Source organism: Numida meleagris, chromosome 12, assembly GCF_002078875.1.
Source record: "Numida meleagris isolate 19003 breed g44 Domestic line chromosome 12, NumMel1.0, whole genome shotgun sequence".
Taxonomy (NCBI): Eukaryota; Metazoa; Chordata; class Aves; order Galliformes; family Numididae; genus Numida; species Numida meleagris.
This window is the reverse complement of record NC_034420.1, coordinates 5,598,296-5,623,989: the sequence shown is the minus strand read 5'-3', so window position 1 is coordinate 5,623,989 and position 25,694 is coordinate 5,598,296. Positions and strand designations below refer to the sequence as shown.

The window sequence follows — 25,694 nt, the reverse complement described above, 5'->3', positions numbered from 1 at the left end:
CTACTTTAAAGAATGAGCAATCTAGTCTCTATTTTTATTTTCTAAAAATCTCTTTTAAAGGACTGAGGAGCATCTTTTCCTGATGGCCTCCATTACTCACTACTTGTTCAAAAGGCAATATGTATTCTCTGAAATCAGTACCTATCAGAGGCCCGTGTTCCTGAGCCCTCTTGGACACCTGGCCTCAAAGCTCACTAAATCTCAGCCCTTTCTGGGCTGTGTCTCATTTTACACTGCTGGACTCTGTCTTCAGACACTGGGTTTTCTGCCTGAACCAACCTGAAGGCCTCTTCTCATGTTTGCTGCTTGCTTGTCACCCTTTACTGTGCTTCTCTGTTCCTAGGCTTCATGGCTGACTTGTCATCAGTAGGATTTCTGCTGCTGTAGAACTGATTTGATGGAGCCCCAACTATAGATGGTGACTGAGTGTGGGAAGGGGAGACTGACTTTCATTATGTTCTTCTTGTTATTTAAAAAAAATACTTCCCTTCCCTACTGTAGAACGCAGGAGCAATGTGCCCTGCACTGAAGGGCTTGAGTGCCACCAGGCTGAGCTGTGCTCATGCTTCTGTTGGCTAGCATGCCAGCTGTCTCTGTAGTAGGATGCCTGTCCTGTCCTGTGACTGTCCTGTCTGCAGTCTGAGAGCAGTAGCTGTTTGCAAGGGCAGGTGTCTGGCTCCATGAGCAGATGTTCCTGTATCTAGGCGCTGTTTGTCATTATAATGAGTTGGCTCCTTACTATCTCATCTCCAAATGCCCTTAATGTGCTCGTAACCACCAGTCCCCATACTGTAGCCACAGACTGATTTATGGATTCCTGTCTTGCGGGCCACCCTGCCAAAGCTTCCTGTGTGCTGTTTATGCATTTGAAATGTTTGATGTGGTTTTCATTGTCTGGATAGTCTCTAGACTCTGGTTGCCAAATATGGAATTTTCACTCAGTGAGTGAAACCCTTCATGCCCAGCATAGCCCCATCCATTCCTGCACTGGATAACATGTCCAAAAATAAATGTTATGGCTCTCCGTATGAAACAGTTCCTGGAAGCCATGGGAAAGAGACTGATGGCTGTATTTAAAGCTTGCTTTGTCTTCTGACAAATGCTTCTTTGTAAATAAGCAAGAAGATAAGAGTTCAGGTAACAGTCCATTTACTCAGCTCTGCAATATGAATAGCTGGCACATGAATCATTTGAATTAATTCCATTTGACCTTGATTCACTGGACCTTCTTGGAGAGGGGATTTGTCTGATGGCTGGTGGACACAGGAGACTGGATCTTTTCATTAGGTGGACTGAGGAAGTGGTTTTGGTGGTCTGGAAGGGCGATGGAAGAGAAAGACATACAATATGTATTATGACTGATTTACGGCTGTACCTTATCTCTGCTCCAAAGCTGGCACTGAGTTTGAGACTGCTTGTGACCGCTCCAACTCCATCATTTGGGCTCTAAAGGTGACTGTTCATTTTCCATGATTTTATACAAAAATATACGTAACAAAACTTGGACTTGGGCATTTGTTAACGTTTATTTCACAAATTAGTAATTGAATAATACTTTTCACTCCAGCTGGTGTGAAAATAAGCTTCTAAATACAGCTTATGCTTTTTGATGCTGAAGAAAAATGACGAACATTGTTAGGAATTGCAACTTTTGATGTTCTTAGTAGTCAGTTTCTCAGCTGTTTCCCTACCTGGATTTTTTTTCTGGTGATAATCCCACAGGGGAAGGCTGTTGTATGAATAGCACTTCTGTTTTTCTTAAAAATCTGAATACTAAGGACGACTCCTTTATGCTGAGTTTCTTCAAACAGTGTTAGCAAAGCTACTGGAAACAGTATATTTGGGAGGGAGAGTGTTGTTATAGCCAGGTGAGGACGAAGATCCAGGTGTAGGCATGAAGTATTCAGTGCTGGCTTGAACAGGCCCTGTGTGGTCTCTTTTCAGGACATGTGCTGGGGGGGACATGCTACTGTTGGCAGCAGTACTCAGGGGAGGTGCCCTGGAACAGGGCTGAAGCAGGGCATGCTCTGCAACAGCAAATCTAATAAATTCAGAAGTAGCTTGTACCAAGAAGTCTTCCTTCAAATTGGATGATATTTAGGCTTCCTTCTGGTGCTACTGAATAGAACCATAGACAAGTAATTTTCATGTGCAATTCTACCAATGTGATAATTTGTCAAGTAATGTGGCTCTATAATCTGTCAGGAATAGTGCTTTATTTTCATGATACTGTTTCCAAACAACACCAAAAAAATGTGCTTGGAGAAAGGAAAGCTGACTGTGGTCACTTAGACTGGTCAGAATTTTTTTCCCTCTCTTGAGGATTTTTAAGGCTACTCAGCACCCTCCACCCCACCCTGTCCTGGATAATGAGGAACAAAACTTCCCCAGGCAGTAGTATCTGTCACAATGAAAAGCATGTGTACATTGCATGCAACCTCTGATTATTTCAAGTGAGATGTTAGACTTCCTGGAATATGGCTTTTCAATATATACAGAGTCAATATTTATTTGTTTCATGAAATTTCATCAAAATTTAAGTTCTGTTTTGAACCAAAACATCCATCAACGTTGACAATTTCTTGTTTAACAGTAGAAGTACTTCAACACATGCCAACAACAATGCATTGCTTTCCTTTCTCACAATTTCATCTCATAGGCAGAGTAGACATGTCTTTGTCTAACAACTAACTGGAAAATAGTACATTATTTTAAAGAGTTTTGTATAATTGGCACATAATGTTCAGTAAGGCCTGAAATAGATCTGCAAGCAGTTAAATCAGTGCTCCAGGAAATGGCTTAGACTTGGGAGAATGAGACCAATTAAAACAACTTGAATTGACTTCTCCAACCAGCATAGCTAACAGAATGGGTTTGAGGATGGAGGAGAAAGAAGCACCATTGTGTTGCACTAATGCTTAGTGCTCCTCCAGCAAATTGAATGGTTGTGCGTACATATACCCACAGCTATGTTCTTGTTGGGAATAATTCTGTAAGACATTACAGTTAATTCTGGCAGGTTGTTAGCAAGGACTTCATGCCGAAGGGAAGCTTGTGGGTATCTTGTTTAACTGAATGTGAGGAAAATAAATGTGTGGGGAAAAAATAGGTCTAATTTAACCTTTAAGTAAATAGATAATGACAAGAATTAGTTTGTGTACTATACACATGTTCCTGTCGATGTAATGTGTGCAAATTTCTTGCCAAGCTCCCAACTCATCAGACAGATGGTAGGTAACAATAATAGTACTTTAACAGGGCATAAGTAACTAAAACTTCAGTTTTGTTTTTAATAAGCAAGAGTAGAAATAATTTGACCCTTTGAGTTATGGTCCAAAGGCCCACTAATCAGTGGGAGAAAATTCCTGTTGGAAAATATTCCTCATTTTTCTTCTCATTCTTCCTAAGTGGTGTTATGTGGGGGTGAGAGGAGAGAGTAGGGAAGAACAGAGTCCAGAGTATCATTTAAACAGATGTATATGATTTTAGGGGTGGTCTGTTTTTGTTTTTAAGGATTGTTGATTTTTTGTTTGTTTTGTTTTTTTTTCCCAAATATGCTGTGGCAGGATGAAAATGTGTTGCTGAGATCTTTTAAATTTAGTTTGGAATTTTCTCAATTAATAGTTGTTGATTTGTCACCTAAAAGTGAATTTTGTGAAAATCTGGAATTTGCCAGGTCAGTGGGACATTCTTGCTGAAACTTTTTTTCTTTCTGTAGTTTTCTGCAGAGGAGGGAAAATATAGCATGGAAACACTTTTTAATGTCATGTTTCACGTTTGGTTATTCAGCATGCAAACTATGGCTATTCAGATTTTTTCTCTCAAGCCTTCACTGTTTGGCAGGGTGGAGCTGAAGACTGTTTTCGGATCTGTTTATGCACCTGGAGACTAGAAGCGTGGGTATAACTGCTTAAAATACCAGGCAGCCTAGGTCTACTGGATTTCCTCAGGACAGGGCTTCCTACCCATGGGGTCAGAGGGAATGGGGAAACACCACCTCTGGATCTGAGCTGGGCGGTGAATCCCAAAGTGATACATTAGTTACTTATAAAACTCTGAGGCTGTAAAACAACGTGCTGATACGTGTCAAAAGAGTTGCTTATTAAATGTTAATCGTACAAACCTGATTACATATTGTTTTCCCAAAATAATATTTGGAGTAGTGTTGCTCATCGCCCATTAGTTACCTTGTATAAATGGGGTAGTTGAGAGGGAAGGAGGCTTTTATATTTCTTTCAAAAGTTCCTGTCTAATGGCGAAGTATTATCAACAGGAGGCAGGGGCATGCTCCTTAAGAGCATGTTTTGAAGGAGACTGATAAATGCTGCGGGCTTTTAGTAATGAACCATGCACGAGGGGTTCACAGGAGCCAAAATAAATGAACAAAATCATGTTTCTCAGGACAGGGCGTTCTCTTCATGCTTTTCACAACTCTTACTTGACTCTATACTTTGTATATAGTAACAGAATAGATTACATTGATGTTTTACCAGATTAGTAATAATGCTACTTTCTAGAGAAATGAAATTTTACTATTAAAGAAAAACAAAACAAAAAACCAAATACTTTTGGATCCTGTATTCAGGAAAAGGAGAAACAATTCTTAAAGAGTAACAAAAAGCATCTGGATGAACTGTTCTCAAACAGGACCTCTGATTAATCTATCTCTGATAGCTGTTCATACGGTTTGTATGTAGTGACCAAAAAGATTGGGTCTTAAGTGGCATGAGGCTCAAGTAATCTGATAGAGTATGTTCAGCACACAACGATGTGCCTGTGAACATGTGCTTTCCCACCCTCAGGAAAATGTTCCATCTCTTAACTGTATGTCGTGAGTTTCAGTGAGCATCCTCTCATGTTTTGTCTCTGACCACACTCCTTCTCTGTATTTGCCACTCTTTGTGAATATCTTAATACACATCTGGAGGATGACAAAGGGGGCTCAATTAGGCTTTATGTTTTGATAGCAGTAAAAACAAATTCAGTTTTAACTCCAAGTGGAAATGGGGTAGAGATGTTATAACCGTGTAAGTCCACAGAAGGTGACAGTGAAGCAACTTACCATTAACCTGTTTTCTGAAATCTGCAACTACTTCAGATTCCTCTAGGTGTGCTCTGTGTTATCAGCGAAGTTAAACAGTACTGTTCAACATATATTTAAACCATTTGCATATACGATTGTGGATTTCAATGGAGCACTCTGTACTTCGATTTCTCGTTGATTCTTAATTCGGCTCTCTTCAGAAATTCTGCTGGAGACATTATTTTAAAGTTACTAAGAAAAAATCTCGTGTAACTTTGTCTCATTTAAATGCTTTTTTTTTTTACCTGCTTGTTTTGAGATTGTGCTAATTCTAAGTTGTGAAACCTCACCAACAAATGAACACTGGAGGATGAGGAAAACAAACCTTGTTGGTGCTATTAATTGGTATCCAAATTTGATTTATCCTAGTTATTGGTGTATTGGTATATAGCCTGCACGTTAAGCAGTGTGCAAATGGGAAGTATCTTATTTCTTGTGGAAGTGCTTAAACTTTTTTGTATGTGTGTACTACGGTTTCTGGAGGTGATATAAGTCTTAAAAGACCAGGATGGAGTGATGCTGTCACAGATCAGTGAGTTTCCTGGAGCTGGCTGTGGAGAAACTAATTCAGGACAATCAAAAACATGCAATGACCACATTTCATGAATGTGTTGCTCTGCATTACCTTGAAAATGCGAACATCCTTGCATGGCTGACACTAGATATTCAAGTGCACATCTTTCTATACTACGTACAAATATGATATGGATTGATTTGTTTCATGAAGATGACTTTAGAGAAGAAAATCCTCCGAACTTGCTTTTGAAGGACAAGTATCTCCAATGACAAAGAATGACAAAATCACCCATTTACAGTAATAGTAGATATCTGAGTACTGAGGTTCATTATTGACAAAAGGTGTGATAACTTCAATGAACTAGTTGCCTCATTTGTGCATGTCAGTCTGGAGGCACTTGGAGAATTAAGGCACCTTGAGAAAAAACTGTCCTCAGGGAAACTGTAGGTATTTATGGAAGAAGTAAGTTTTCCTGTGAAGAGCTATAAAACTGCCACAGGGCATAAACAATGCTTGAAATGCATTCAAACATACTACTCATGAATTATAAATGTTTTTGTGACCCTTTCTCAGCAAGTTGGCCACTGGGGTTAACTGTCATTTAGTCAGGGTTTATGACCCAATGAAAATGTGCTTGCTTTGGCCCTGCAGACCCAGAGGACCTAACAAAAGCTGAGGAAAACAATTACAGACGGAGATTTGAAGAGAAGAATGAGGAAAAATAAGGGATTTCCAGCTTGTTTTATTGTTGCATTGATCCATTAAAAATTAAATCACTCCTTCAAATAAAACCCACTTTAATCGATGGATTGAGAAAATGTCATCCTAGAGATTTTTGGTCCTGTTACAGTTTCAGGATTACAATGTTAATTACCTTAATTCTTTGTAAAATAACCATAGCAGAGGACTGCAGATCTTCTATTCCTTTATTTAAAAAATAAATGTAATTCTAATGGTGAAGACCTCATTTCTGTTAAGCAGCACAACTAGTGCTTAATTTTATGTGAATCTGGGAGGCCTCTGCAGCAGACTGGAAGCTGATAGTAGTCATGATATCCATAGTAAAATGTAGTTCAATTGAATGAAGCAAAACGTGTGCCTCCCTGTGATGATATGATAACTTGTGCTTACCATAAGAGTGGGGGGTTAATACAGAGAACACCACACCAATTGCCTTGCGTGAAGTTCCTTAAAGGAATTATGTTTTTAAGACCTTAACTAGATAGGTGGTCAGAGATGTATCTTAAGTATTATCGGTTTAGCTAATGCTTAAAGTGCATAAGGTCCATATCTTGTAGGCACTGTCAAACATAAGGGCTGCTCCAAAAGTAATACCTCTTAGTGCATTATGACTGCCCACAACAGGAGGCAGATGTTGGTGGGATGGCAGTAGAAGTGGAACTTTCCCACCAAAATTCAGTTACATTTTGTTGCTGTGTGACAGATGGCAGCAGAGGGGCAGTCTGACAGAATGGTGTCTGACATGAAGTGTGTATGAAGCAAAGGTGAGGAATTGAATTCCTCCGTGAGGGGGATGGGAAAAAAATGGCACTTGATGACACTCATTGACACTTGCTGAACGTTGATGGAGACCAAACAGTGGATGTAGCACAGTGAGGCAGTGGGTGGTGCATTTCAGCAGTGGTGACAGAGGCAGTGGATCACCTCTGCTGGTGCAGAGGTTATGAGCATGGGATGCGGGTTCTTGTTCATCACTGGCAAAGAAAAAAAAAAAGCATAGCTACTGGTGGTGACTCTGAAAAATGGTGTTTTGTAGCTGACAATTTGCTCTATCAAATAGTGTTATTCTGCTCTGTGTCTATTGATATGAAAATAAATAGGAGGCATTACATTTTGGAGTAAATTGAAAATAGGCACACTGCTTATAATGGTATCAAAAACTTCCAAGTACAGCCATCAGTGATTGGGGTGTATAGAAACGTGATAAACATCTACTGGTGGTGGTCTCCATAGAAGTTTGAAAATAAGGTGAGGACTTGTGCATCCTGAAACCTAACCATAGCTGATCTGTCTTTGACAGCTCCTTACTACACTGTTGTGTGCTAGTTTCCTGCACGTTATCCCTGGGAAAGTAAAAGCACTTATGATTTTGCAGTGTTCTTTCTCAAAATGGCATAAGTCTTTGGCAAATCTTACTGTTTTGGAGAAAGTGCTGGGAATCTCAAGCAGTTGTGAGAGTTTTGGTACTCCAGTTGATATATGCGAATAGAGGATTTAATTTCATAATACCCGAAACACTCAACTCAGTTGATAATGCTTCTATAGAAGATACAGGGAAAGAAGCAAAAGGGAAAGAGTAAGAAGAATGCAGGGAAGATGAATCTAAAAGCCCTTTTTTTTTTAAATTTTTATTATTTATCTATTTGGTGTGCTGTTGCTGCTTTCCTGAGCAAACCTTATCTGGGATCCTTTTCTGTGTATTGCATGTCTCACAGAGCATTTATCAGAAAATGACCTCTTGGATGTTCTGGAGCACTTGTCATGGCATTCATTTCTGTACAATAATATTTCAGGATGCTTGTGTGATACGAAGTAAAAGTGAATTTGAACTAGCCAATTAACAGGTTTTTTTTGTCTGTGTTTTACACCATGCTAGTTGTGCCAAAATGAATGCAAACATCTTTAGTGTTACGTGATGCATGCGTAGTAATCAGGGAAGTTGTCATCCTGGACATCCTGCAGTTATTTTCAGGTTTCAGATGCTTCAAAGGAAAAGGACTTTGACATCGCTTCTGTAGATTTATTCCTGGATACATCAGCCAATGCCTTTCCATTCCCCTGAATGCAAAAATGTATTAGTTATTGAGGAAAACTGTAGAGATGAAAATTGAGGTCTGCTTTGTTCCCTTTCTGGAGTGCTTTAGTGATGGCAGTGCACATTCAGATATCTTACCTGTAAAGTCTTATGCAACATTAAAAAAGAAACATAATAGTTTTTCTCAAATACTTTTTTTCAGAGTTTAGCCAAGATAAATAGTTGTTTTAATTCTGAGGGAGACTGTTTCATTAGTTTTGGTCAGTCTACGCAGTTCACCAAAGACCTCTTGCTTGGCTGATAATTATATTTGGTTCAATTTACTCTTGAGTATGCCGTCTGGCTCAGAGTGGCAGGAGGGCAATGCCCAGCTGAATGTGGTTTTCAACATTACATATGTGGTTATTGTTTTTGAACTTCTGATGAAGCTTCATTATTCAAGAAAATCCTGTCAGTTACTGTAATTTTGCTTAGGAGAGAGGGAAATATTTTGGTGAGGAGGAGCAGTATAGCACTTTTTTTGGTCTGAGATTTCTACAATATCATGAGTGAATTTTTAACATTTACATTGAAGTAACGAGCTAATAAACAGATAACCTCAGTGATAAATGTGATATCTATTTGAAACTTGTCTGTGCGCGTAGGGAGGATAGAGCTAGACTCACAGGGCGAGAGGCAATGTTGGCACAAACTAAAGTACAAGGAACTCCATTTAAACATAAACCTCTCTTATTGGAAACTCTGGAAGAGATAATTCAGAATCTCTAGGATCTCCATCCACAGAGATGTTCAAGAGCCAGCAGGACCACCCTGAGCCATCTGCTGAGCTGCCTCTGCTCTGAGCCAGTGACGGGACTCCAGGGGTCTATTCCAACTCCAGCTATCATATAATTCTTCCTACTTCAGTGTGTAGCCAATGCTTTCCTCTTCTGATGATATTTCAGTTTTTGAACTTGTATGTTCCTTGAGCATGGGAGAAGGTTTTGAAAGAGGAAGACCATTGCACTTAATTCTTCTGGGTTTCAGCTTGCCTTGATGTGGGTCTGGCTCCCCGTCTCAATTTTGCCCTGATTAATAAACAGTGGTAAATTGTACTGTCTGTCTTGATGAAAAGTAAGGTTATCAAACTACTTTCAATGCCTAGAATAAAGGATTTGGGTGAATGAGAAGCTAGTTTCAATTTACAGAGGAAGCATTACTTTCAGAGTGGCCTATTTATTTCCATGGATACTATGCAGTTTTGCTAGCAATAAATGAGAGCCTGCATGTCATGCTCATTTTAAAAAACAAATTAAAAAAAAAAAAAGAGGCCTACCCCGGCAGAGACAACTCTCTGTTGCTACTGCTGAAATATACCACCCACTGCCTCGCTGTGCTCACATCCTCTGTTAGGTCTCCATCAGTGTTCAGCAAGTGTTGATGAATGTCAATGGATGCCATTTTTTCCACATGGAAAAACTCAGTTCTACACCTTTGCTCTGTCTGTACTTCCATGTCAGCCTGCCCCTCTGCTGCCATCTGTCACACAGCAACAGAACATAATGGAACATTGTTTGGGTGGTTCAACCTCTACTACCAACATCTGCCTCTGACTTCATGTGCCAACGAAATAAAGTAAGATAGATTGTGTTTGGAGCAGCCCTCGTAGATCTGGAATAGACCTAGATCTGTGAGACAGTGCAGTGGTTGGGTGTGAAGTGGTAGGGGATGAGTATACTTCATGAGGCAAAATTTTCCTGGTAGGTGTTGAAATATTTATGTTCAAAAACATAGTAAGACAAGCTATCAAGCAAATTAAATACCAGTGTTTAAAGATGAACAAAGCAACTAGGCTATAAACAGGTCACAGTGAAACATGCATGCAAATAGATTTTTTTGCAGTGAAAACAGTTATATAGGCCATGTGAATCTCAAACTACCAAGCATCTTGAAGTGCTAATACTGGGCAGCAATTTGTTAATTGTATTAGTGACTGGTGGATTCAGTGCACATTTGTCAACTAACTCCTGGCCTGTGCAGAAGAAAGTGAATTTGTCACTAGACTGCAACTTTTCTCTAAATTCTGGAAGTAATATGAATGTAGGTAGGTTCAGCTGAATATTGTACTATGCATCCTCTGATTAATTTGTCTATTCTAATTCTGTCTCACCTGGTATCTGACTTATTTAATGCTGCAGGCCTGAGTTAATAATGTCCTTTGGGAATTGGACACTGTGCTGATGTTAAACCATTTTATTTGGAGAGTAAAAAGGGGACAAGGTATCTTTTTACACTTTGGGACCTTGGTAATAAGTTGCAGTAGTCTGCATTCCTACTGTTAGCCTTAATGGGATTAGTTTTGGTCTTATCAAAAGAGTAATTAACACCTGCAGATATGATCACAGATGGTATCAAAGAAGAGGAACTCAATTTTACACTGAAGCGCAGCTTAGATTTTTGTATCTGAAACATCAGTAAAATTGGCTACACATTGTGACCATCTATTTAAACTTCTAGATGCAATTTGTTATATCATGATAAAAATAATGCAATTAGTATGAGTAATGATCGCATTACAACTCAACATGGAAGTAAACATGCTGAATGTGAGAAGGGATTCCTCCCCAGAGCTGGGAGAGCTAGGCAGCTTTGCTCTTCAATGTAGCAAGGTTTGGCAAAAATGGTACTGCAGGAAGCAGCTGTGAACTTGAAAAAGCAAGATCAGTAACTGATGATGGCTGTGAGAACTTGTAGGCAACATCAAATCTGAATATGCATTTTATGCAGCACTGAGGCACTGGAATCTGGGATCCTTGGAATCTGATTTTTTCAAAAAGAAAAAAGAAACTCTATTGGTGTACCATGATTCTCTTTCAGTTCAATTATTTTTTTCATGAATGGTGCGTCCATGACCTAGTCAGTGCCACTCTGTGCTAAGTATTTTGTAGTAGGTATTGAGAGCTACTGTGCCTGTTCTAGGGCCCTTCTGGCAACCCACAGGAGGAAAGCAGTGGGTATAGTACAGTCAGATACACCTGCTAGCTATGAATAAGGCTCTTGGGCAGAACAGAGCTCGACAGGAGCTGCAAAATGTTTCAAAGATGATAAATCCTGTAGCATAAATTGTCTGCTATCATAGATCAGCTGCCGCTGGTTCCTCAGCCAGTTTAATTGTGGCTAGTGGAGGCAGCAATACCTTTGGATTTAGTATTGTTCTCTTACTTGCATTAAGACTATCAGCATGTTTGTAAATGACAGTCACAGGAGAACTTGTTACTCTTCAGATGGGGAAGTTTATCACTTCACTAGTGTTGAAATTTTTATTCTCAGGAATATCTCATAAAAACTAGTTTAAAAAAAAATCCTAAAAATGAAAACAAAATGACTGAAAGTCATGTCTAGTCTCAAGTTGTGATAAACCAAGAGTTAAAAGCGCCTGGCATCATTTCCTTTCAGGTAGAGCTATTGTGAGATAATGCTTTCTTGTTTTAAATTTGCGTGAGATACTATATTGTTTAATTGTGTAATATTTCTAGTGATCCTTGAGATCAATTAGAGACAAAATGCTTTCATATTCATTTAAATTGTGCTAATGCATCAACCTTTAAGAAGGAAGGTTAGGTATTTACAGTAGTTATAAATAAACAGTGACTCAGTGGGCTGAAATAACCTCAATGTTATTTTTAAGGTCATCTTTCCTGGTAAAACCTGCTAAAAACACTTTGCACAAGGTTGCAGACTTATAAAGCAACTGATCAACCTGACCTAAACAGTTTAAGTTCATTGTCAGCCTCCCCACTGCATTTGGCCTGTAAATGAGTGAAGGAAACAAGACCAGAAGAGTAACATGCAGTTAAGGCATGACAAAGAAAAAATCATTTTCAACTAATGTTTGTAAAACTACTAATATTAGTGGGAGGTTGGCTTGCTTTATTTTTTGGAGAGTTGGAATTGAATATTTCTATGACTGTGGACTGCTGCTGCATGAGATGATGGTGATGCTGTTGTTCCCATGCTGTCTGACAGGCACTTCCTCGTTCTTTTCAGTCAAAATTAGATATCCCTGCCATGAGGTATTTCAAGATAGTAAATAACTGAAACTTAAAATTGAAAGTCATTAATGATCTTCATTCACATCACACAAAATGCTGAACTACCAAGAAATTCTAGTAACCTGCTTCTTGTGTTATTCTTACTTGGTCTCATGCCATTCGTTTATGAGTACCTTACATGAACATAACTCTCATCACTCTCCACAAACAGGAGTGTACTTGTGGGTATGGGATGTGGGCTTTTCTGTTGTATCTCAGAGTCAAGAAAAGAGGCCAAGAATTGATGAGGACCAATCTAGCAGAGGACGTGGAGGCTGAATATTAACTAATGGGAACTAGAGATTCCTTGTGTGTCCTTTCTGAAGTTATTCTGGTTCCAGCAGCAATACGTGTAACTCATGAGAGGTGAGGGAAAGACTCTGATGCACTTATCAGGGAATATAGATATTTGTGTGTACAGATTCATTTTATTGCCATTATTTGCTGGCAATTAATTGACAAGTGCTTTTAATCAACTGAGAGATGAATAGTGCGTAATTCATCATTTGCATAGGGAGAATTGTGTTGGAAAGATGACAGCGGTATTTGAAGCAGCTGATGCTTGCCCTTCTTGCACGCTTTGTGTGGCGTTCCATATTATGCAGGGGAACCCTTACGTGCTGCTCTTTATCAAGCTTGTGCTTGGCATGAGCTGTGGCTGGGGCCATTGGTTGTAGTGGGATGAATGTGCACAGGATTTGGCACCTTTCAGGTACCATCAGGAGAAATACTGCAAAGCCATTTTGGTTGGAGGCATAGTACTGAACTTTACTTCGAGGGAGTCAAAACAACCGAAATGGCAAAGGTTTAGGAAAAAACAGTCATGGGTCGAATTGCAAAGAAAATACCTACTGTGCTCTTTTTTCCAAATAAAACTCTAATTCTTCATTTCAACTTCTCTTGTGTTATCTATCTCTGGTGTTAATTTGTTAAATCTCTCCTTGGTGTGTATTCTGCAATGCTACAGATGTAGTAGATTTATCACTGCCAGTGGGATCAGAAAGTGAGATTCAGCCACAGCATGGATTTCTAGATGTGCAGCTTCTATCAACCCAGAATAATTTGACCCCGGATTTGTACCCCAAAGCCTTCCTCTTATGCCCCTAATGGAAGAGGAGTTTTTTGTAACCCCTGACACTTTTCTGTGCTTTGCAGGAACTCTGTTTTTCTTCCCTACATCAGCCTAAGCAGCAGCAGAGAACAGGGAACAAAGTGGTAGGTTGTTGCATGATCCTCTCTTCTAGCAGCTGGAAACTTTAAGTAGCTTGTACAAGTGCTGTGTGTGCATATACCAGCAGTGTGGCAAGATCAATTTGGATGGAGAAGAGATGTGGAATGTTTGTAATGAATAGAGTTCTAGGTTTCAGTTTGGCTCTTAAGAATGCTGCCTGTTGTGTATGCCCACTTTGCACTTAATGTAGGGAACAGGTATGCTGGAAGACATGCCAGTCATAGCCTTGTGCAACACTCAGTACCTCTGCCCGTGTCAGATGCTGAAAGTATGCTGAGATGCTTTAACTGATATCTTCTATTGTATCTGGAAATACATCTCTCTATTAAGAATAGTGAGCTAGGGTGGGTTTACTCTAGTTTGTAACTGGGCCCGGCGAATCATTTGCAGTAAATTAGCAGTGTTTTGGAATCATTTCAAGTTCTACTTGGCTTTGAATAAAAGTTGTGTTTCGGTCCATTAAAGGTATTGAACAAAGAGCATAATTCCATAGGAGCTACTGAAAAATGTTATTTCCTTCATCTGTAACAAATAGAGAAGTAGCAAATAATTACTTGCATCACAGTAGAGATGAACATCTTGAAGGTTCCTGAACTATGAATTTAATGAGTGGCACTGTAACTAGCTTCTAACAGCAAAGCATTTAGTTTCTTGTGGAGTTTATGTACCTCTTGTTAATTAACAATAAATATTCACAGAAAAAAAAAGGCAATTAAAATGATGTTGTCTGTTACTTCTAGAGTTCCAGATTGAGTGACTAGTGTCTTTCTCTTCTGGGATTCATAAGGTCTTACATAATTAAGATCAAACTATCTGGTGGGTGGCAATAGCGATACTTCTCTGAAATACCGCTTACTTGCACTATTTCTCAGTGGTAAGAGGGAGTCAAATCCTATTCTTGTCAGTGCAGTTACTCTGCAGCATTACTCGTGGCTGCAGCAATGTTTTTCCTTGCTTGTGTTCTCTAGCCCTGTTGTGTCCACGGTACTGGTTCTTTAGAACCTGGGAAGAACATGTTCATCCAAGTAAATGGTCTCTCACTCTAGGACCAGTCCTCTGTAACAGTTGACTAGGTAGTTCAGCTTAAATGTGGTACAGAAAATGTTACATAACTCCAATATAATTCTTATGCAAAGCATGAAACAGGAAAATTAATTAAAGTATTTAATTCACAGATGTACTCTTCTCAAGTAGAACAATATGGAATGAGAATTAAAGGTTTTGCTTTAAAGCAAAACATGCAAGTTGTATTGTCATCCACTGCTGTGGAAGGGCACCTTCAGAACCCAGCTTTCCTCGTCAGCGGGATGGGCCAGGTTGTGCTTGGGCACCTTGTTCAGAGCTGGTGAGTGCCAGCAATCAGGAGCTGCACTGTCTGTACAAATGTGCTCCATCTCTTCTTGATAATCTTCTGGACCACACAAATGACTTTGTCTTTTTAAACTTGAAGTTCCATAACTGTTTTTAAAATAAATGAAAGCTGTTTTGAACAACTTTTCAAAATGTTAGAAATAGCAACAGTGTATTCGGGGGGGGGGGGAGGGGAAGCAATTACCTTCTTTCCTTCTTTCACTTCAGATTTTTTTGGTATAATTTGAGGCAGAAATCTGTCTAAAGGCAGAAGTCAGTGTGAACTACCCAGTTAAACCCCACGTGTCCTAGCCTCTCTACCCCTAGTGATATAAATCCTCCAGGCTCAGTATAACACCTATGGTGACATGTAGCAAGTAGGCTCCTTAGGGCTGGCACCAGCTTTTGCTCTATGTCAGTGGAGTCTTTAGTTCACTGAGCTGCAAGGGGAACTCCTGTGGACTTTGGAATACTGGTAGTGTAGTAATGTAGGGCTTCAGTGGTTTAATGAACTACAAGAACAATCTGTTTTTCACTGTAGAATTTACACTGATAATTTCCTTTTGGATTTGTGCTTCCTTTAGGGAATGGAGCTACCTCACTTTTTTCACTTTGGTTTAGCTTTTGTTTCTACTTAGAATATCTTCTCAGTTTTCTTCTTTTCATGGTCAAATGCAGTTGTCTGAACTCAATTCATAGACTTTAAAAATTCTGAGTAAGATTTTAAGGCAGACACATTTCCTTCAGTAAAAAGATCAAATATTAAAATTGTACGTTTAATAGAACTGTTTTGAGACCTTTGATGTTGTTTTAAAACTTGGTGGAGATGGAAAAGTTATGTGTAATAAAACATTAGAACAATGATATTTCTTGAATGTATGGTACTTGTACAATATCACCGTGCAGGTTTAGCATTTGACAGAATTCTGTGGAGGGGCAAACAAAGCATCTCCAAAGCACCTCCACAGCAAATAGATCTAAAGCAAATAGAAAATATTGCCTTCATTGACCACTAGGGGATACTCTTGTTCAATTTATTCATTTTATCAAGGTCATTTATATAAAGATCAAAAATGTGGCACTTTGAAGCTCTTAAAGAATAGGATTTGTGAAAAAAATCTTTCTTCTCCTGTATATCAAATCAAACTTGACTGCTTTTTTTGTTGATAAATATTTGAGTCATAATGCAACCTTTTCCATTGCTGTTTTGAGTTTACTTTAGTTTCATTAGTCCTGAACCGACATAAGACAGTATACAGTAAATGCATATACCTTGTTACCTTATTAGTCTGCCTCCATGACACCATGCCAATTAGAACTGTTGGAGTTTGGTGTACAGTCTGTAGACTGAAGTGTTTGTGTTTCAAGTTTGATTTGATTGTTATTAAACTTAATAGCCAAAGAGAAGCTAAAATATTTTCCCCTAATGTATCTTCCTTGAAGCACCATTTTTATATCATACAAACTTCATCCTTTGCTATATGTGTAGCATTACATGAAAATGTTTAGATTTCTTTTAAAAGTCTGGTTCATACCAGGATTTTGAAAACTCAAAACATTCAGTAACGTAAATCTGTCTACAAAACTGAAATAATTTCTGAAGAATATGTGAAGCCTTATGAAGATCCCACCAGTGATGGTGACAGTGTATAGGAAACAAAACTGGTAACTCTAATATCCCTCTAACATATTTCTTTGAAGTCAAAACATGACTGAATCTACTTTGTAATACTAAATCTTAATTTTTAGAGTTATTGTGACTAACACCATAAATTTGTTTACATGAGAAACAAAAGCTGCTTGATTTTTTTTTCAAAGGTATTATAAAAGAGGCAAATGACTTGCAAGTACTTTAAATTGCTTTCAGTACAGCTATACTCTGAATGTCTTTGCTTTGATCTGCTGATAGTCTGACATTGAAAAGTATTTGTCTGTTTTGATTTTTATGCCTAAAAATGGCATAAATTAAAGTGAGATGTGAATAAGATTGACTGTGTGAAAGCAAATATGGAAATAAATTAGTTTTGTGGAAATCTTACGCATACCACTGTAGTGTTAGGACTGGAAGAAGGACTCCAGAGAATGTGCTGTCGTCTATATCCTATGAAAATGTGTCCTTTGAAAATAGCTTCAGGTTTTATTTACCTGTAAACTATCTGCTCAGTGCTCACACTAGTATCTTAACGTTGCCAAAGCTCAGCTGCCAGTGGGTAAAATCACAATTTTGAGCCCTTGAGATCTTCTTCGTATGAATCTCAGGTCTACAGGACCCACGGATCGGGTGAAGTTCTCATAATCTGGAATCAACGATCTATTAATGACACCTGCATTCTTGTTCCAATGCTGGCAATGGTTTTGCCTCCTTCCCCTACCAGTCTGTAGAGTGTGCAGGTGCTTTCTGAAAAGCACCCAAATGAGCTATTCAGGTTGTTTTTATCATTTGCTTCTGTTGTGAGTGCTGACTCCTGGTGCATTGTCAGTTGATGCTCAAATATGAGAGAGCTGTCTTTCTGGCACTGGTCAAGTAAAAATGTATTCTTGTGCTTGCTGTAGAGAAGTGATTTCACTGAGACCATTATTTGAAAGACTACTAATTCTAGCATTGAGATAGGTCTGTTCATGAGATTGCCTTCTTTAGATACAGTTAGATTCCAGTCCTCTGTAAAAAGACCACTCTGTGAATTGAGACCTTTTTTGCATGACTGTCTGAACTAGAGCTTCGTTACATAATCATTCTAATGGACACTATCCTGCCATTGCTTGAATTGCCTTGTCGTCCATACCAGATTGGCACTGCTTCTAAAAACAAATTTTTGCAGATCCATAGGACACAGAGCTCCTTGAAGGAAGCAGCTAGAACCAGCTGTACCTAGACCTGGTCCAGTCAAGATAAAAGCTGGCATTAAAACCTTTGAAATAATTGGAAGAAAGAGTCAAAGAAGAAACTTTCAGAGAAAACACTTTTTTTTTTTTTTTTTTTACCTTGAGGAACCTCAGTCTTCTATCAAAGCTATCTAATCCGTCGATGTATTCAAACTTCATCTGAGGGAAGACGGCAAGGCAGTAGCAGCCAAAAGTAAAGAATCAGGAAAAATATTGCTGTGACACTTTGTGAGGAGTCAGGAAAATGAACATGTGCAGCCCTGAGTGGTTAGGCACTCTGTGATGAGCAGCTGGGAAGAAAGTTAGATGGCATCTGCAGTTACTGATAAATTCAGATATACTGCATTACTTTCAGAATATGACTTAGAGCTCATTTAGATACAGACAGAAGACAAATCCCAAACTTGTCCCGTTTTGTTTGGGTTTGTTTTTTAGTTCCTGCTGCCATTGTGGGGGTTATGTGTCTGGCGCCTGCAGTGGAGAGTGGAGGCATCTTGCTGCATGCTTACCACCAAACCAGTAGGCTTTGGAGGAGGGCTGATACCACCGTCTCAGTAGAACTTCTGGAGTTTGGGGCCAGCACTATGATTTCTGCTCACTAGCCAGCTGAAATTCTATTTTGCTAATGTAGGCAAATATTTTCTTCGTTAGTTTTTGTATTTTAGTCTGGAGTTTATTATTTGTCTCACTGAAAACATTATGAAGTGCTGCTACTTGCAGAGAAACATGGAACTTGAGTTGGGAGATCTCAGTTCATGGAAGAAACAAGTTTTGCTGTCATCCTCCATAATTCAATTTCATATTGCTGTCTTCTGGTCCTCGCAGGTGAGGATAAATGAGCTTTTACTGCTGCCTGTAGAGGTTTTACTTTCTCATGATTTTCATGGTGCCGTGTTTCTGTCACCTGTTATTCTCAAACCAATAACTAACTGAGTAAGAGAAGACCACCAAGTCACATCCTGGTAAAGAAATGAGGCTCCAGTCCAAGCTTTGCTTTGGCCAAATGTGTCCTAAAGCTGTTCGGTTACTATTTGTATAATAATTAAGTGACCTAGAAAGCTAATCAGTAGCAGCAGTAGAAAACATCGAGTAGCAAGGATGGTACAATAACACTACTGAACTTGGTGGTATAAATCTTAGCAAAATCTAATGTTGAGAGGGCTGAAGCCCGATTACATTGTGTGATCCTTACCTCTGCCTGGTGAAAACTTGGTACCAGCTGTGTTTCTCAGCCTCTCTCCAAGGAAACATGGAAAGTTTGAGCTTCGTGTTTGTCTGGGAGGAAGTCCATTTTGTATAATTTCTGTGAAGAATGTGCTTCTATCTTGAAGTTACTCGTATAACCTAGCTGGGCTTTCAAGAGATGGTGTGTCTTTTCCTATTAGTAAGTTAGAAAACCTATCGACTACTGTAAAGTTCATTTTCATATGATTTTAATTTCTGGTGCATATCTGTCTTTATTTTCATACGTATACAATGTTCACTTACAGAACTACAGTATGCATGCAGCTGTTAGGAAGCATTTCAGAATTTAATTCTTTTACTGTATTCCACACCACTGAAGCCACACAAAAGCAGGCTTTCCTGTCATTTTCAACTCCAACACAAACAATAGTAATTTCTCTGCTTCAACAGACTAAAAAAAAAATAATTATACTGTTATTGAATAAAATAATCTATTAACAAAAGGCTCTGCGAAGCAATGTGTCAAAAACCCCCCTACTGATCTTCTGTATTTCCCACACCTACTGTTGTGTGAGGTATCCTAAAGAGCTTGAAAGAAAAAAAAGAAAAAGCCTATTTTTAGAAGCTAAGCTTCCTTCCCAAAGTTTGAGTATTCTTTTAGGGAAAGAAATACCACACTTATCTTTATGTTGTTGATCTCATTAGTGATGGAGGTTTAGAAATACCAGGGATTAATGCATCTATGCACTAGTCAGTTTGTGGCTGACTTGATTTTATCCTTGAGTAATTCAAATAAATTATTTCCCTCTGTAGCTGGAGCATGAAAAACATTTCTGGAAATTGAGAGATTTGTTTGTACCAAGAGTGTAGGTTTTTCATCTAATTTTTTTTCTGGAGAAGTTTCAGCTGAGAACTGAGATGTGAATGATACCTTTAGTAACAGTTATTTGTAATTGTGCTCTCTGTGTACTGAGGTCATCTTTTTGACACACATTTAACTAGGGGTTTATATTCGTTAATTTTTCGAAGTGAAGATTGGTTCAGGGTACAGGCTTTGTGTGAAAAATACCGGCAATTCAGTATAATAGCTCAAGGCTTTCATGCTTTGGTCTGTTCCCAAAATAAGGTATGGAATAAAATTTTCATGATGATAATAATTCTGTGAAATCTGGTGTTAGGTTACCGCAATGTAGATCATAGTTCTGAATTGTGCATTAAAAACATGTAAAATAAAAAAGCTGATTGTTCTTCAGGGGTTCAGTTCTCTTTTGGGAATGAGATGTGTGTGTCAGTGTGAACTTTAAAAGTATCTTCTTTGCAAAACAGTCATGGGCTAAGAAACAGTGTTTCCAGGGTCAGGAACTTTTTTCACTTCCAATTTCACTTAATGGTTTGTGCTGTAAGCTCCTGTACTAGAATGTCATGTTTTCTGCAGTGATAACAAAAGCTAACTGCCATCAGATAAACTTGAAGGATACTCATTTTTCTTTGAAACGTACGCCTTGCCTATTGTATTGTCATGCTATTTAATGTATAATGCAGCTTGTAGCGTAATGCTGTCACATATGAAAATAAAAGGACAGAGCTGGTAAATCTGTCACTTCGTTTGTGTTCAGTGGGATGTAAGGCAGCACTGGAGCATCGGAGAGATCCACAGGAACAGCAATATGAATGATTATGGTAAACTGTGGGCATCTTATTGGAAATTTTCTACATCTTTACATATACAGTAGAAAGGCATAGAGAGGCCAGTTAAGTTTTTTTCTTCTGTTTAATCAGTAATGATCTAGGTCTGGAAAGAGAATGAGTCAAAAGCTTGACAGGTGGTGGTAGAGTGAGAGTCAGTCCTGAAGTGTGTGCAAGTGACTTGCACAGAGGTGTGAAAATTGTGTTAGCAAGCGGGCTAAGATGAGCAACAGAAAAATGGAACTAGGAATCCTCAGCTACTGCTGAGAAATGTTACCGGTGTCTGGGATTGCCTTAAATAAATAAATACAATTGTTCTGCATTCAGTTACTGCTTAGCATGCAGAAGTAGCTTTCACGAGTGGCTTGTCATAGGGCTTGAAGAGAAGACACATGTCTTGATCGAGTTAGTGCAGTCAGTCAAACACAGAAAGGCTTTGGCATGAGAAGAATTGGCTGTTACTGTGGAAGGAAAATATGGACATAAAGAACTTGTTTCTGACCTACCTTATGGAGCAACCGAACAGCCTCCGGTTAGTGAGGGCAGCACGTGAACCCTAGTATAATGCTCCATTAATACATGTGACTGCTTCATTAAATTTGTTGCTAGGACAGAACAACTGGGCCATTTCATAATGAAAGCTGTTACCTTGCGATGGACACGATAACAAAAGGTCAATTTCTGGTGACCATGAAACAGTCTCTTGCCCAAACATCCTTTTTAAGAAACAATTGGAGAACAGCTATGGGGATTCCAATCACTGAGAGTGCTCAAACTCACCAATGTATCTAGCCAAACCATAAGGTTTTCTACTTGCAGGTTACATGTTGTTATTGCATGGCCATACAGCCTAGTATGATGGGGAAACACGTCTCTTGTCTGCATTAATGCTGAATTGGTCAGTGCTTTAAACTAGCCAGACAAGTTTAGAATATGAATGTAAATTCTTGTCAGATTAAATCAAGTCTAGAGATTTCCTGCCCCCCCCCCCCCCCCCCCCAATTCTCAACACCTAAAACTCCCTAGTGTAAAAACATTTGTTTGGGGTTGTTTTTTTAACTTCTATCATTTCCTATGCCTGTATGTTATTAACACAAGCTGCTTTATGTCCACAGCTGCAATCCTAGATTCTCTGCAGCAGAAACAGCAAATAAGCAGGCAATATAGCTGCTCTGCCCTTCTGAAAATGTCTGCCTTCCCATGAACTTGATGGAAAAATACTGTTATGGAATAAGATTGTTACAAAAAAAGAAATAGCATCATTAATAAGCATTCTTATTCCTGAATGAATCCATTCTAATGCTACATAAACAATCTGAATCACTTCAGTTGCGACTGGTCATTTCTGCATCCCGTTTCCTGATGTACTCTCTATTTTATGCTCTTTCAGGTGAAAAGTTAGCTACTTCACGTCAGAGTACATCAAAAAGCACTCCTTCTGGTAAGAATATCTGATTAATTTACTTGTATTATAAAATGTAATTCTCTGACATCTGACACATTCAGATGTTTTCATTTTCAGTAACTGCATTTAACAGTCCCATCTCCTTTGATTCCTTTGTTTTCATCTCCTCTACTTTCTGAATTTATTCTGCAACTTCATGAACAATTCCATAAATCTTTCTGCAGTCAGTATGTCAGACAGTTACAAGCAGCATGAGGCATGTGAAATCCAGGGGTTCCAAGATCTACCTGTTCTTTATCCTTTTGTGCTTTTGTTCATTCTGTGAAGTTTTTGACATCATTAGTGGTGTCAAATTTGAGCGTGTTGCCCTAGCAAACCAAATATAGTAATGAATTTGCGGTGGAAAAGGAAAAGATATGAGACTCCTCGCTAACTCTACTCCATGTTGCCATTTAAAGAACATTCTACAGGGATTTTTCAGTAATGTCTGATCCTTTCTCTTTCCAGGAGTGTGTTATATTTCTGGTTCTTGAGAAATTACATCTTACACTTAGAATAGATTTGGAAGTAATTATGTCATATTTTGCTTTCTGTGTTTTGTGCAATAAACTTTATGTGCTAGTGAAGAATGTTGTTGTTGCGCTTGGCCGTGGCTCAGCAGCAAATAGCACTTCAGGATTAAGGTAATGTGGAAATGAAGTACTGGTATACCAGGATCTGTCCATTCACTTTTTTCTTGCTCTGGAGAGCAAGAAGCTGGCAAGGAAATTTTGTGTCTGACTGAGGGAAAATAAGTAATGGGTGACCCTGCAACAGACTGAGCTTTGTTTGGCCATTCAGAGTAAAGGGTTGTATTTGTTGCCATTCTGATACTTTCTATTTTTTGTTACTATTTGATTTTCAAATGCTAAAAAATCACATATGGAAAAAAAAAATACGATTTAATCCACATAGCAGAGATTCAACTCTTTCAGTTGCTTGAATCAGAAGAATAACTTGCTTGAATAGCAGAATCCACTGTTATACAGACAAAACATCACCACAAAACTGCCGTTGAGTGTGTAGCCGTCATACTTAGCTGAATTCCTTTTCTGTAAGACAAGTTATAGCTTCCAACACAGCACTGAACCACTCAGCAGATGTACTTCAGTGTATTTTACCAATTCTGATAATTTTGTTTATTTAATGGAGTTGGGTTGAAAATTCACATCTTATGAATCTTAGAATTACTAGTATGTTCTGGATGTGTGGTTTTATGTATTTATTTTCTACTGATGATTTTCAAAATGTAGAGGGGAAAAAAGCTACAGATTCAAGTTCTTAAAACAGTGTAAAGGATTCTGAAATAGTATGCATCTCTTCCTTTTGACTACTGTTTGCTTATAAATGGAATACTTCAGTACTAGTTGGCTATCATGGCTCACGGAAGCCCACATCAAATAGCTACGAAGCATGTGTGCCATTCTCCATGAAGGGAACAATTCTTGAATTCATAACTTAAAAGGGAGTTATGCTTACAGAGGTGAACTATCCCCTCCTAAATACGTGCCTGCATACATCAGTGTAGATCACAAGTGCATAGCATGTGAAATCACTTCAGACACATCACCACCCCCAAAAAACCCTTGACAATTATGCACCAGCACTTCAATATATTAGTAAATTAAATCTGAAGTAGAGGAGTTCAAAACTGATAGTGGTGGGCTCTTAATGGAAATATTTATAAGAAATAGCATGCTATCTATTAAATTGAAAGGGCTGCAATTGAAATATATGGAGAGAATTAATACGTACTACTCAATTTCAAAATGCATTTTTTTTATTTTCTGGGTCTATAGAAGCTTTTTCATGTGTTCAGAAATGGAGAAATTGGATGCTGACCCTAAGCAAGACCTGATAATTTTAGTTGTGCAGGTTGGAGGGTCCAGCTTTTTCATTTTTCCTGAGCTAGTGACAGCAGAAATTCTATTTCTTTCTAATTTGTCAACATAGGAGAAAGGTGTTTCCATTTATTTTATTTTTTTAATGACTGCATTTGTTGACTTGTGTTGGTTGAACTCTATTTTAATGCCCATTTTCTATTACACTCAGACGATTTATTCAAAAAATGCAAACCAATTCTAGTGTCCCCACTGGTGTTGCAGCCTACTTAGTCAGCGGGAAGGCCTCCCTTCTGTCATATTTGGGGATGACCTGAAGTCTTTCCAACCTGAATTATTCCATGATTCATATGAAAGTACAGTTCTATGGACCTAGATTTTATTAAACAGTTCGCTAGTAATCATGCTAGTCTGAACTGTGCTCTTACTCTAAGTAGTTTGGACAGGATTCAGCTTTATCCAGTGAGTGAATGTAGTGAAAATAGAAAACTGGACATTTCTTTTTTTTCCCCAGTGTTGTAACTTTGGCAATAGAATATCCCATTTAGAGTTAGGCCCAGTGCCTGATCTTGAATTCTGCGGAATTACATTTATGCACTCGGAAGTGGGAAAAGCATTTATAACTTATTTCAAATAACTTTTAAAAAACACCTCAAGGAGTTGCTTCTTCTAGAATTATTGAATTTGTTTAGTTGCTCACCTCTGGAACAGAAAATGGCAGCTGTTTAGTGGTGTGCTCTCTGATGATCACTGTATCCAACCAAAGCTTCATTCAGAATTTAGGGAGCTGAGAATTAGTACTGGCACTTGGTCGATGTGCATAGGTCAGTAATGCTCTTCTAGCAAAAAAAGAACTGGGGAGATTTTTGTCAGACGTGAGTTGAGATCTAATTTTCTACCTTTTAAAAAACAAAAGCAAACAAACAAGCCTCCTCCTTCCCCTTCCACCCCTCAAAAAACCAAACAACCCACGCCAAGCTAACAAATACTAACGATGGAGACTGTACTTTGAAATGACAGAGTGAAGTATCACCTGCCAAATGACTGATACTCCTCTGCATTACTCAGGTATTGATTTGAAGTCTCTCCAATATTGACTGAACTTAGCTCACAGTATTTGACAGGACTTAAGCTGAAGACGTAGGATAAACCCAAATGCTTAGGATACTTCAGAGATAAATGTTGATATCAGCCAGTGACATTTTATACCACTGTGATTTAAATCTATCACAAATCATTTAGAATCAATGAGAAAGAGAAGAATGTGGAATTATTAATAGGATGTTGAGTGAGAGAGCACCTGTTTGTCCAGATGTTTGTTTAGATAGGTGTTCACCCTTCCACTAAATAAAACAATTAATGGTTTTGTGTTTATAGTCTTAAACTGTTTTCTTTTTTTCTTGTGGAAGAAAAAAAAAATCCTGTCTTAAAACATCAGGGTTGATGCAACTCCATTCATTTGGAACTGGTGAATAAGATACAATTTCCATGGAAATTTTAGAAAAAAAATCATTGGTTTTGTACAGGTTAGCTATTAATTTTAGTGCTCATTTCAGAGAGTTATTAAACTGAACCAAAGCTAAAAACTTTAAAAATTCTACCCTGAAATGACAACAAAATAACAGTGA

At 38.5% G+C, this 25,694-nt stretch overlaps 1 long non-coding RNA gene across 1 annotated transcript in view; it reads left to right on the top strand.

The window, feature by feature from the left end:
* The window catches only part of LOC110405247, a 1,207,595-nt gene that overhangs the window by 397,415 nt on the left and 784,486 nt on the right, over positions 1-25,694 (top strand). The window contains exon 7 of the long non-coding RNA XR_002442765.1: positions 22,172-22,222. This is a non-coding gene — a long non-coding RNA (uncharacterized LOC110405247). The remainder of the gene's footprint in view (positions 1-22,171; positions 22,223-25,694) is intronic.